Below are 11,162 nucleotides of genomic sequence, written 5' to 3' on the forward strand. Positions count from 1 at the left end.
CGCGGTCTGGACAGCATATGTCCACAAATATTTTGGTAGCTCGCTCTCGATGAGCATACACCTGGCCATATCAAACAGTGTTCGCCAACTGCGTTCGGCTGTGCCGTTTTGGTGCGGGGAATATGGGGCCGAGGTTTCATGCCGGATACCTTTCTCGCTCAGCAATGTCCGAAACTCTCTGCCCGTGTACTCAGTCCCGTTGTCAGATCGCATCGATTTTATTGTCCCATAAGGGGCCATATCAGCTATGAACTTTTCAGTAGCTTGCACGGTGTCACTCTTTTTTTTTTCTCAGAAAATAAACAAATACCGCACTAGAATAATCATCTGTAAAAGATAATGCGTATCTGTGACCATCTAGAGACATTGGATCTATGGGGCCGGCTAAATCAGTATGAACCATGTCAAGTGGCGCTTTGGCCCTTCGATCTAGATTTCTGTTTCTGGTTTGCACAAATTTCCCCTGTATGCAGACCTCACAACTAGGGGTAGGTATGCCTCCCTTTTTATCAATGACCATCCCATCAACAACATCACACATTCTCCTTAAATCTGCAAAATTACAATGTCCGAAAATCTCATGCCAGCCCTGCAGATCTAAGCTTTTCTTGCATTTGTCATTACAGTCATTTTCTGTTGTGTGTAGATAATAAAGTTTGTTGTGCACATGTATGGGGAATTTGGTACCGTCTTTATGTAGCAGGACGTTTCTCTTCTCGCTGAAAATCACAGTAGCTCCATTTGAAGTAGCAGCCTTCACGGAGAAGATATCTTGAGGGTATGTAGGAATGTACAGGGCACCCTTCAGCATTGTTCGGAATGATTGTCCCTTGCTGTCGAGTAGCCACACCTCCGCGTCACCCCTGCGTTTGGCCACTCCGTTGCACCTGGATCCGTCAGCCAGTTCCACACAGTGGGTACCAGCCTGGAAACTTTCATCAAACTTTTTGAAGTTTGCAATGTCTGTGACAATGTGTGACGTGGCACCTGCATCGACCATCAGCCCTCTTCTCACACCAGGCACCTGCTTCTCCGCGTCTTTGTCACTTATCTGGAAGGCGAACTCCTTACACCCAGTCTTCTCTGAAACTCTCTGTGCTTTGTCCCGCTGTTTCCTCCGTCTACAACTTGCACTGTTGTGAGTGTTACTTTTACATTGATGGCACCACTGTTTGCGCACACAGTTTCTGGCTATGTGGCCTCTGTTGCCGCATTTGTAACACACAATGTCCGTATTACGTCCACTCGCTCCCTCTCGATCATGCTTTGATTCATAATGCGCTCTTGCCTTCATCACATTGTCCTCAAAAGCTGTTGCGCGCATGGTTTCATTGTCCTCAAAACTTCTCAGCTTCGTCTTAAATTCAGCAAAAGTGAACTGATCGTCAGTCTGGGTTATATGGATTGCAAAGGGTTTAAAAGTCTCTGGTAGCCCCTTTAAAACCATCGCTATCAGAAGGCCATCACTTAATTGTTCATCTGCTTTTCTGAGGGCAGTGATTGCAGTCTCTGCTCTGATTATATATTCGGTGACGCTCTCATTTGGTGATTTTTGCAAAGAGGTTAACTCGGTATACAGGTTAATAATCCTTGGTTTTCCTTTTCCATCGTAGTACTCTCGGAGAATCTTTAGCGCTGCGCGGCCATCATCTGCTGCTTCTCTCATTATAAGCGACAGGCTCTTATCATCCAGGAACTGAATGAGCTCCGCGTAAGCCTCGGCATTTTTCCCCTCCTCCTCCACATCATCGGCGATGGGCTCTTTTAGGATTGTGTCCTTCAAGCCTTGTAGACAAAGGTGACCCAAAAATGTCGTTTCCCACAGTTCATAATTTCTCTCGTCACCGTCAACAACGAGTCTCGCCCAGCGGCTACTTTCTGCTCATGTTGCAGGTTCACACAGAATTCAGGTGCACGCTGTAAACGTCGCGACTCTCACCCGACAAGTAAATCTCACTGTGCGTTATGAGATTTGGGCCCATAACCTGTTAGCAGAACAACTTTTTACGCAGCGTTCAAACGAAGACACAAACACACATGAACTTCTCTTTGCTGTGAACATCCGCATTGCGGGCACACGCACTTTTATTAAGTTCACCTGTAGGGTCACTAATTACACAGGTTAGGTCACATGACAACACATGGGAAATCAAAATAGAAAAACAAATACAGACAGGGGCATAATCTCAACACAAAATGAAATTAGAGCACAAATCTCAACAGTATGAATAATGAAAGATATGGAAAGTTCTGTTGATGTTCGGACATTGTTAAGGACAGAACGCGTCCCCCTCTTATCAGGCAGGAGGTTACACATGTATTTATTATCTATACTTTGTTTGTTTACTTCACCACCTCCCATCGGTTTTAGACCATATTGGAGCCGGGGCGTGACGTCACAACGTGTTTAGACTGTACAGAGGCTTTCTGCACGCGCAGTTAATTAATGACGTGACTCTTGACGTCACAGAACAAGCCAACCGAGGTTATAAGTAGAGGCTCTTTCAAACCAAACATTAAAAAGAACTCTCTGGGACCTTGTGTTCCAGGGGGGCCTCTATGGGGAGTTTGCATGTTCTTCCCTTGAGGTGTGGGTTCACGGGTAATCCGGCTTCCTCCCACAATCATCAAAACATGCACTTTAGATAGGAGGGCTAGTTGGTTGGATGGTCCAAGTGGTTCGTCCCTCTGACACCAACATAGTGCAGCCTCCAGCATGTGTGTGTGCGTGCTGGGTGCAGGCTGCCTGCACACTATGTTGGTGTCCGATCGACGGACGAATCCGACCAACCAGCCTGCAAACACTTACGAACTCTCTGGGACCTTGTGTTCCAGGGGGGTCGGGGCCTCTGTGGGGAGTTTGCGTGTTCTTCCCTTGAGGCGTGGGTTTCCCCCCACAATCATCAAAACATGCACTTTAGATAGGAGGGCTAGTTGGTTGGATGGTCGAAGTAGTTCGTCCCTCTGACACCAACACAACCTGCAGCCTGGAGCCTACACACACGCTACAGGCTGCAGGCTGCAGGTTGTGTTGGTGTGCGACGGACAAACGAATCCGACCGTCCGAACAACCAGCCTGCAAACACTTAAGAACTCTCTGGGACCTTGTGTTTCAGGGGGGTCAGGGCCTCTATGGGGAGTTTGCGTGTTCTTCCCTTGAGGCGTGGGTTTCCTCCCACAATATCAAAACATGCACTTTAGATAGGAGGGCTAGTTGGTTGGATGGTCGGAGTAGTTCGTCCCTCTGACACCAACATAACCTGCAGCCTGGAGCCTACACACACGCTGCAGGCTGCAGGCTATGTTGGTGTGCGACGGACAGATGAATCCGACCGTCAGACCAACCAGCCTGCACAAACACACACACAGGGCTTGTTGGTTGGATGGTCCGAGTGGTCCATCTGTCTGACACCAACATAACTTGCAGCCTGCAGCTTGTGTGTGTAGGCGGACAAACGAATCCGACCATGTAACCAACCAGACGAAACACACACGCGCACCCAAACACACAGGGCTGGTTGGGTGGTTGGATTCGTCCGTCTATCGGACACCAACATAGAGTGCAGCGTGTGCGTGTGTGTGTGCGCGCGCGCGCACGGACGAATCCGACCATCCAACCAAATAGCTGTACGTGTAAGCACAGATACACGCGCACGGAAGCACAGGTACAAAATATGCAAACCAACATATAGCCTATAGAAACATAGACTAAAGAGATATTTACAAAGATAGATAGATAATACTGTTTGGAGCTAATTGAGCTTTACTTGTTCATTTATCTCTGTTTGAGAAATCTCTGTTTGCTTTGAATATTTTGTTTGTAATTCAGAAATGTAACACTATAGGTGGAGCCAGGTGTGCCAATGTATGAATAATGAAAGATATGGAAAGTTCTGTTGATGTTCGGACATTGTTAAGGACAGAACGTGTCCCCCTCTTATCAGGCAGGAGGTTACACATGTATTTATTATCTATACTTTGTTTGTTTACTTCACCACCTCCCATCGGTTTTAGACCATATTGGAGCCGGAGCGTGACGTCACAACGTGTTTAGACTGTACAGAGGCTTTCTGCACGCGCAGCTAATTAATGACGTGACTCTTGACGTCACAGAACGAGCCAACTGAGGTTATAAGTAGAGGCTCTTTCAAATCAAAAATTAAAAAGAACTCTCTGGGGCCTTGAGTTGCAGGGGGTCAGGGCCTCTATGGGGAGTTTGTATGTTCTTCCCTTGAGGCGTGGGTTTCCTCCCACAATCATCAAAACATGCACTTTAGATAGGAGGGCGAGTTGGTTGGATGGTCCGAGTGGTCCATCCGTCTGACACCAACATAACCTGCAGCATGCACACGCACGCACGCGCACCCAAACCCAAAGGGCTGGCTGGGTGGTGCGGTGGTGGTGCGGTGGTGTTCGTGCCATAACACCCAGGGAGCTGCGTGTTCAGACCCAGCTGGCGCACCCCCGCACTCTGCAGGAGGCGCTGGAGCTGGCGTTGGAGAGGGAGATTATTGGAGGGCCCGCAGGATGTGACCACAATGGCGGTGGACCTGCTGTGAGATCTGCGGTTCAAGTGAATCCAGGTTGGCCACATCAGCGTGAGGTGCCCTAGGCGGGCTGATGATCAAGGAAACGGCCCAGGGTCTGCGTAGACGGGACGATGCAGACCCTTGCCCCTGTGTCCCGCATTGCCCCGTGTACGGACGGCGGAGCCCAGCAACACAGACGGGGGAACCTGGCTCCACTCCCTCCAAAAGCACATGGCACCATTGAGTCTGCAAGGGTGGTGGGCTGGACTCACTCGGGCAACTTCTGCCATGTCCCCGTTACCCTGGCGGAGACCCAGCGCATAGCCAGGGGTGACGACTCGATTGACTCGTTATCAGGCTTCTGCAGAGCTTGATGACAACACATTGGTTTAAAGCAGGTGTGTTAGAGCAGGGAGACATCTAAAAGTCTGAGGAAGCCGGCCCTCCAGGACTGGAGTTTGACACCTGTGATCTAATGCTTATCTACTCACCACTTCCACAATGGTTGGTAGGTAGGTAGGTACACAGGTTGTGAGTTAGATGTAGTCTAGAAAAGTGAATGGATGGACAGGGCTGTAGATGAAATGGCCTTTGACTGATAAACAGCGACCAGAGAATTGTTTCATCACCACTCCTCTCTGGGTCTTAAAATCCATTTGACCTACTCTGGACTTTGCGTAACTTCATTCTATTTTTTCTGACTCTCTACCTGCATGTTTGTTTGTCACCCCTGGACACATCAGCTCTTTTAATGTCAATCCACTTACAGCGAGACAACAATTATCTGTTCATCTAACATTAAATGTTTTGAGAGATAAAATGAAGATATGATTCTCAGCCAGTTTTAATCTCTTATCTCTTTATTCATTGGTGCCGTGGTGCATTCAGGGACCCGGAGCAGCCACCAGAACCTCCCCCAGCAGGATCAACAGAGCTTTTTACAGGAACAAAAAATAGATGTTCAACAGAACTTCAAGAGATGGAAACAGAGGGCGTTGTCAGCTAAGTATTTAAACGTCAAAGTGAAGATCGTCACTCGTCACATTTCTGTTTCTCAGCTTAGAATATTTCAATTTACTCGAGGTTGTTCTATTACATTTAAATACCACGACTCTGAGTGACGTCTGATCTTTAGCAGAGTGCTGTTCTTCAGTCAAACCTGGATGTTAAAGCAGGAGTAGAAGGCCCTGATTGGACCAAAAGTACTGGAGGTCCTGCAGGATTGTCGACCCTTTTTTTTTAGGTAAACAGTAACAGACTATAAAGATTAACTCAGCGTATTAAGAGCTGATGAAGTAACTAAGGAGTTTGTTTGTTTGGCTTCTTAACAAACCATAAATCAGCACGTTGAAGTCAAGACTTCTGCAGAAGGAATAAAACACTTAACCACCTGCAGAAGGAAATGAAATTATTTTGGTTATTAAGCTAAATTGATTTACATCATGCCCAACTCAAATTTGATTGGAAATTGAGCAAGCTAAAAAGTGTTCCAGATCGTCAAGACTCTCGGTCCGATGGGAGAAGGGGACCAGGCTCGACCCAAGTTCGGGGATGAAGACAGTTGCTTTGAGTACATCAGTAATTTCATGTGCAGTAAGCCCTTGTTAGAATCCGAGGATCAGGGTTTGTCACAATGAATTTGAAAGATGTAGTGGATGAAGTCATTCAAAGTCGTGTATCTGAGCCACTATTACAAATAGCAGCCAAAGTAAATTCAGATGATCAGTTTAATGCTGATGGTATTGCACAGAGTCAAGCTAAGGGTAATGTCAAGTTAGCTTTACATGTAGATGATGAAGATGAGAGACAGCCTGTTTTTGGTAGGGCAACTCACCATGCAGATGTTAATCGTACAGTTGCGAATGACACAGAGCTGCAGAAATTACTTAAGAGCTCAATCAGAAAATTATGCAGTATATGCCCACATCCGTTGATCAGTCTGCATGTCAGCCACCTGTAATGACACAGTCCAGGTCACAAAGTAGAAATGTATCACAACATTCAGCTAAAAGTCCTGTTGAGCACTCAAAACATGTAACACATGACAATGGGTTTTCCTTAAGAGACCTGTCTTATCTCCATCGTAGAGAGTTTAAGATTCAAGGGGGTCAGATTGGAGACCAGGGGTCAGACATTAGTTACAACAACATTTGTCGCCAGATAAAAGAAGCTTTTAAAGAACAGTTTAGTGATGCTGAAATTGTCAGAGCTGTCCTCCAAGTCATCAAGCCTGGAAATGTCAAGGACATGCTAATGAACAAAGATGAACTTACAGTAGAGGAGCTTAAAGACTTCCTACACTCTCACCTTGGTGAACAAAACAACACAGAGCTTTTCCAAGAGTTAATGTGCACCAAACAAAATGACAATGAGACACCCCAACAGTTCTTATATAGAGTCATAGGACTGAAACAGAAGATCTTGCTTGCTTCGAAACACACAGACACAGACATAAAATACTCTGCCAGCACGGTCCAAGATGTTTTTCTCCACACTGTATATCAAGGTCTAGGGCACAGACATGGTGACATTCAAAGGGAGCTAAAACCACTGCTTGAAGATACTACAGTCACTGATGAAGCTATCCTGAAACAACTGAAAAAGGTGATGAGTGATGAAAGTGAAAGACAGCGTCGCCATGGTCCAGTCACTCGTCAAAAGCACACAAATGTGCACAGTACTCAGGTTGAGATAAATGCAACTCAGTGTCCTAGCGTGAAGGAGGAAAGCACAGGAAGAAAACCTAAAATGGACACAATACAGCAGTTAACAGAAAAGGTTGAAAAGCTGACAAGTATTGTTGAGTTAATGAAACAGTCGTTACAAAAGCCATTAGCCTTAATGTACTAGAGATAAAGAAAAGAAAACAAGGCAAAAACTAAATTCCCATGGATCAAATTGGCAACAAACAAAAATAAGAAAATTAACATTCACAGACCAGGAATCTGATATTAATGGGATGCTAGTAGAAAATGTCCTTTGAATGTAAGCCAGTAAAAACAAAACATGAAACGAACTCCATTTATCCTGACATGAGTGATGGAGGAGACAATGGATGTGAGAAGTGTGGAGGGTAGTCACACTCAGAGATAAAATGTGGAGGTAAAGTGAGCAAACTGTTCATCCAGTCTAAACCCCCGTAATCTCTCTCCACTCCCCATGACTGCATATGATGTTGATCGTGTACTTCCAGCAGTTCAATAAACAGCCTCTTCTTCCCTGTAACTTAAGTCAATTCTGAGTCCAATTCTCAAGTCCAAAATGTTGTAGGTCATAGATTGTCTTTATATGGGGTGAAAATGAAGGCAAGAACAATACAACCAAAAATAAAGATCCGATGATGAACTTTGCCAACAAGTGTTCACCTCATTTTTCAGCTGCTGTATCTTTGTGTTCAGCTTGTGCCCATCCAGGTTCATTAGGATCTTCTAGAAAAACTCAAATGTGTACTTGAGGTTGTCTGGAAAGTTTAGATCCAGGGCATAAATGAGCCCAAACATCATTATGACCCCCATGATGACACTGTCCACGTTGCTCAGGACTTTGATGCCTTCGATAACAACTCCCACATCCTCTGGCTGCCTCTCGCCATCTCCACGGATTATGTATATCCCCATGACCGTGAGGATCAATGTCCCTTTCTGCATCCTCAGTGGCGGAGGCCTGAACAACAACACAAAAACATAACACTTGTATTAGATAAAAGGCTGAACACCACTAACAGAAAATCAACTGTTTTGTGGCATGCATCTGTAATGTGTTATATATGAATTTGATTTTTTTTTTTAAGTCCTCATTGCTTGTCAAATCAATCATGTATCTATCATGAGTTAAATGTGATTGGAAAGTTAACCATATATATATATATATATATATATATATATATATATATATATATATAAAATAATATGTTTGACATTGGGCCAGTAAATAACTTCAGCAAGCAGCCATGAACATAATGCAATTGCTGCTAAATGATCCTTTAGGCAACCACATCCCTATAGAGATGGACCTGTGGGACAGAAATAGCTGTTTTACTCCACAGGGCCTCCGACCATTTGCCACTATCAGCTTAGGAGACTCTGACTCTGACTCTTCTTGCACCTACCAGTGATTTCAAACCAAAATAAAAATTTAAAGAGCCACATTGTTTACAAAATGCCAAAAGGTTGTAGTGTGTTGAGCTCAAAGGACCACAATATATGTAAATATGAATCTGTAACACTATTTCATGCTACTGTGTAAGACGAACTATTGACTTACCAGATATTCCTCGAAGAAAGTGTCTGGATCTTCATTGAGGTAGATAACAAGGCTTCTCAGGATGCACTCCCTCCTGGTGTCAATGTCGTCACACTAAAGCAGGGGTGAAAAATCAAAACAGAATTTGGCTAAATATTGGTGCAACAGTGGCACAGGGAGGGGGGCAAGTTGACTAGAGGGTGTGAAAAAACAAGATAAACTAACACACACACACATACATATATATATATATATATATAAAAACGGTTCGAGTATTTCTACTTACCAAATCTATTTTTGCCAGAACGTCTTTGATTTGTTGCCCCTTCAATCCTTTGCTTTTGAAGATCTGCATCAACTTGAGTGAAAAGTGGTCCAGTTGTGACATAAACTTTGACTTCAGTGGCTTTGTAGTGATCCGCAAGAACTCCTCATTAATCTGAAAAATATATTTTTAAAAATCTTTAGAAAAAATTACCATTTTCTTACAGTTAAATATCAATACAAGTTACAAGTTAACTTACTTCACTCTGCTGGAATTCCTCAATCATGGGCCTCTGTTCATGACACTTGAATGTAGCTACTTCTGCTGTTTTGGGAGTTTGCTGTTTACCATGAACTTTGTATGTATGATTTAGTAGCTTACTCCATGTACTAAAACCTGCATGGGCAATCTGCATATGGACATGGATAGCGATAACTGCCCCTTAAATGCCCGTGAGTCTGCCTAAAATGCTGCAACAACAAATACCTGCTAGATAGTTCCAAACTGCATTCTTTACACTGCCACGTTCATAGTCCTGAAATAGAGAATAAAGAGAATTAGCATATATAACATCACATCAAAAGGATGACAATGATAGAGATCAGCTTGTACCAGCATTAAACACATAACCTATTACTTACAATCACTAAGAGGCTGCCACATGAAGCTTGAAAAAAAAGATCAATCTGCAAAAGATGATAACATTAAGTTGTGAGTGCAAGTACCAGAATACCCAGAAATGCAGACAAGTTGCAATTGAATTAAAGCTCTGACCAATAAAACAAGATAACATTTAGAATAGGCTACCCATTATTTGACAAACAATTAAGTTTCAATAATTAAATTCAAGACATGAGATTATTTTAAATTCTGCCATTTTATTAAAATAAACACAGGAACAATATTAACCTTCCTGCATGTATTCACTGACCATCTATAACCTAGAATCTACATTTACTGCTTAATCGACAGCTTTACTGAAGGAGAGAGGGTGTGAAAGAGGCAGAGACCGGCGGAGATGATGGAGTTCAACAAAACAGGGCAAGCTCAACACCAACAGGATCTGGTGCCTGAACTTCAACCAGAGTCACTCGCGATAGCGCGAGATAATACTCTTTATGAGGTATAAAACACTATATAATCCTTATAAACACGCATTCAAACACACATACAGGCAGTCTCCGGAGTGCCGGAGCTGACACGCAACGCAGCGGACCCAGCGGAAGCACACACATTGAATAAAGTAAAACTACATGGGCAGACATTACATGCATTTATCTCCGACTGTCGAGTCAATAATCTTACCCGCTCACGCTGGTCCTCACGTTCATCCCGGCCTGACTTATGTTATATAATAAGTGAGGGCAAATTCGTTCACCTCACAATCATCGTGCAGTTTTCCGACTGCCGTGTTCATTTCTGGACTATTAAACTAGCGGCCATGTTGGAGGTTACCAAACTAGCACGCAAACTCGGACTTTAAAAGTAAAGTTCACCCCCACAAACATTACACGAATTGTGGTATATAGCACTGAATACACCAGCGGTACAGTCTACAGTATTACAGTTATAAAAAACAATTAATACTTACCAAAGACCGAGCTCCAACCTGCTGCAGGTTTCCCGATTACGGTTGATGTGGTCTAATCCAGCGGAAAGACGTTATGCCCGCGAAGATTATGCGCATGCGCAAAGGGCGGCTCCAAATTCTGAACTCATTTATTTTGCGTTAATCAACATCAAATCAATCCCACAGGATCAATTATGAGAAAGTTTATGTTTCACTGACTAAATATATCTGTCTATATTTTAAAACTCGATATTTTTTAATAAATTCAACAATACTTAAGTGTGTCACATCTAAGAAGGGCTTGAATCAGTTTTTTGAGTGTATTAATAATAATCTTCTATAATATGCTTTTGTCCAACCAGACGAAACACACACGCGCACCCAAACACACAGGGCTGGTTGGGTGGTTGGATTCGTCCGTCTATGGACACCAACATAGAGTGCAGCGTGTGTGCGTGTGTGTGTGCGCGTGTGCGTGTGTGTGCATGTGCATGTGCGTCTGCGCGCGCACGGACGAATCCGACCATCCAACCAAATAGCTGTACGTGTAAGCACA

The 11,162-nt window shown here is 43.9% G+C and overlaps 2 long non-coding RNA genes across 2 annotated transcripts; both read right to left on the bottom strand.

Annotated features, from left to right (window-relative positions):
* Nucleotides 1-7,915: 7,915 nt before the first annotated feature.
* LOC306837529 lies at nucleotides 7,916-9,304 on the bottom strand. Its single transcript, XR_013780940.1, has 3 exons — nucleotides 9,058-9,304; nucleotides 8,793-8,885; nucleotides 7,916-8,192 (listed from the first exon to the last, which is right to left on the bottom strand). It is a non-coding gene; the product is annotated as an uncharacterized lncRNA (long non-coding RNA).
* Nucleotides 9,305-9,307: 3 nt separating this feature from the next.
* On the bottom strand, nucleotides 9,308-10,698 carry LOC306837532. Its single transcript, XR_013780943.1, has 3 exons — nucleotides 10,628-10,698; nucleotides 9,678-9,722; nucleotides 9,308-9,571 (listed from the first exon to the last, which is right to left on the bottom strand). It is a non-coding gene; the product is annotated as an uncharacterized lncRNA (long non-coding RNA).
* Between the last annotated feature and the right edge of the window lie 464 nt (nucleotides 10,699-11,162).

The sequence above is a fragment of the Symphodus melops genome (assembly GCF_947650265.1).
Source record: "Symphodus melops genome assembly, chromosome: 16".
Taxonomy (NCBI): Eukaryota; Metazoa; Chordata; class Actinopteri; order Labriformes; family Labridae; genus Symphodus; species Symphodus melops.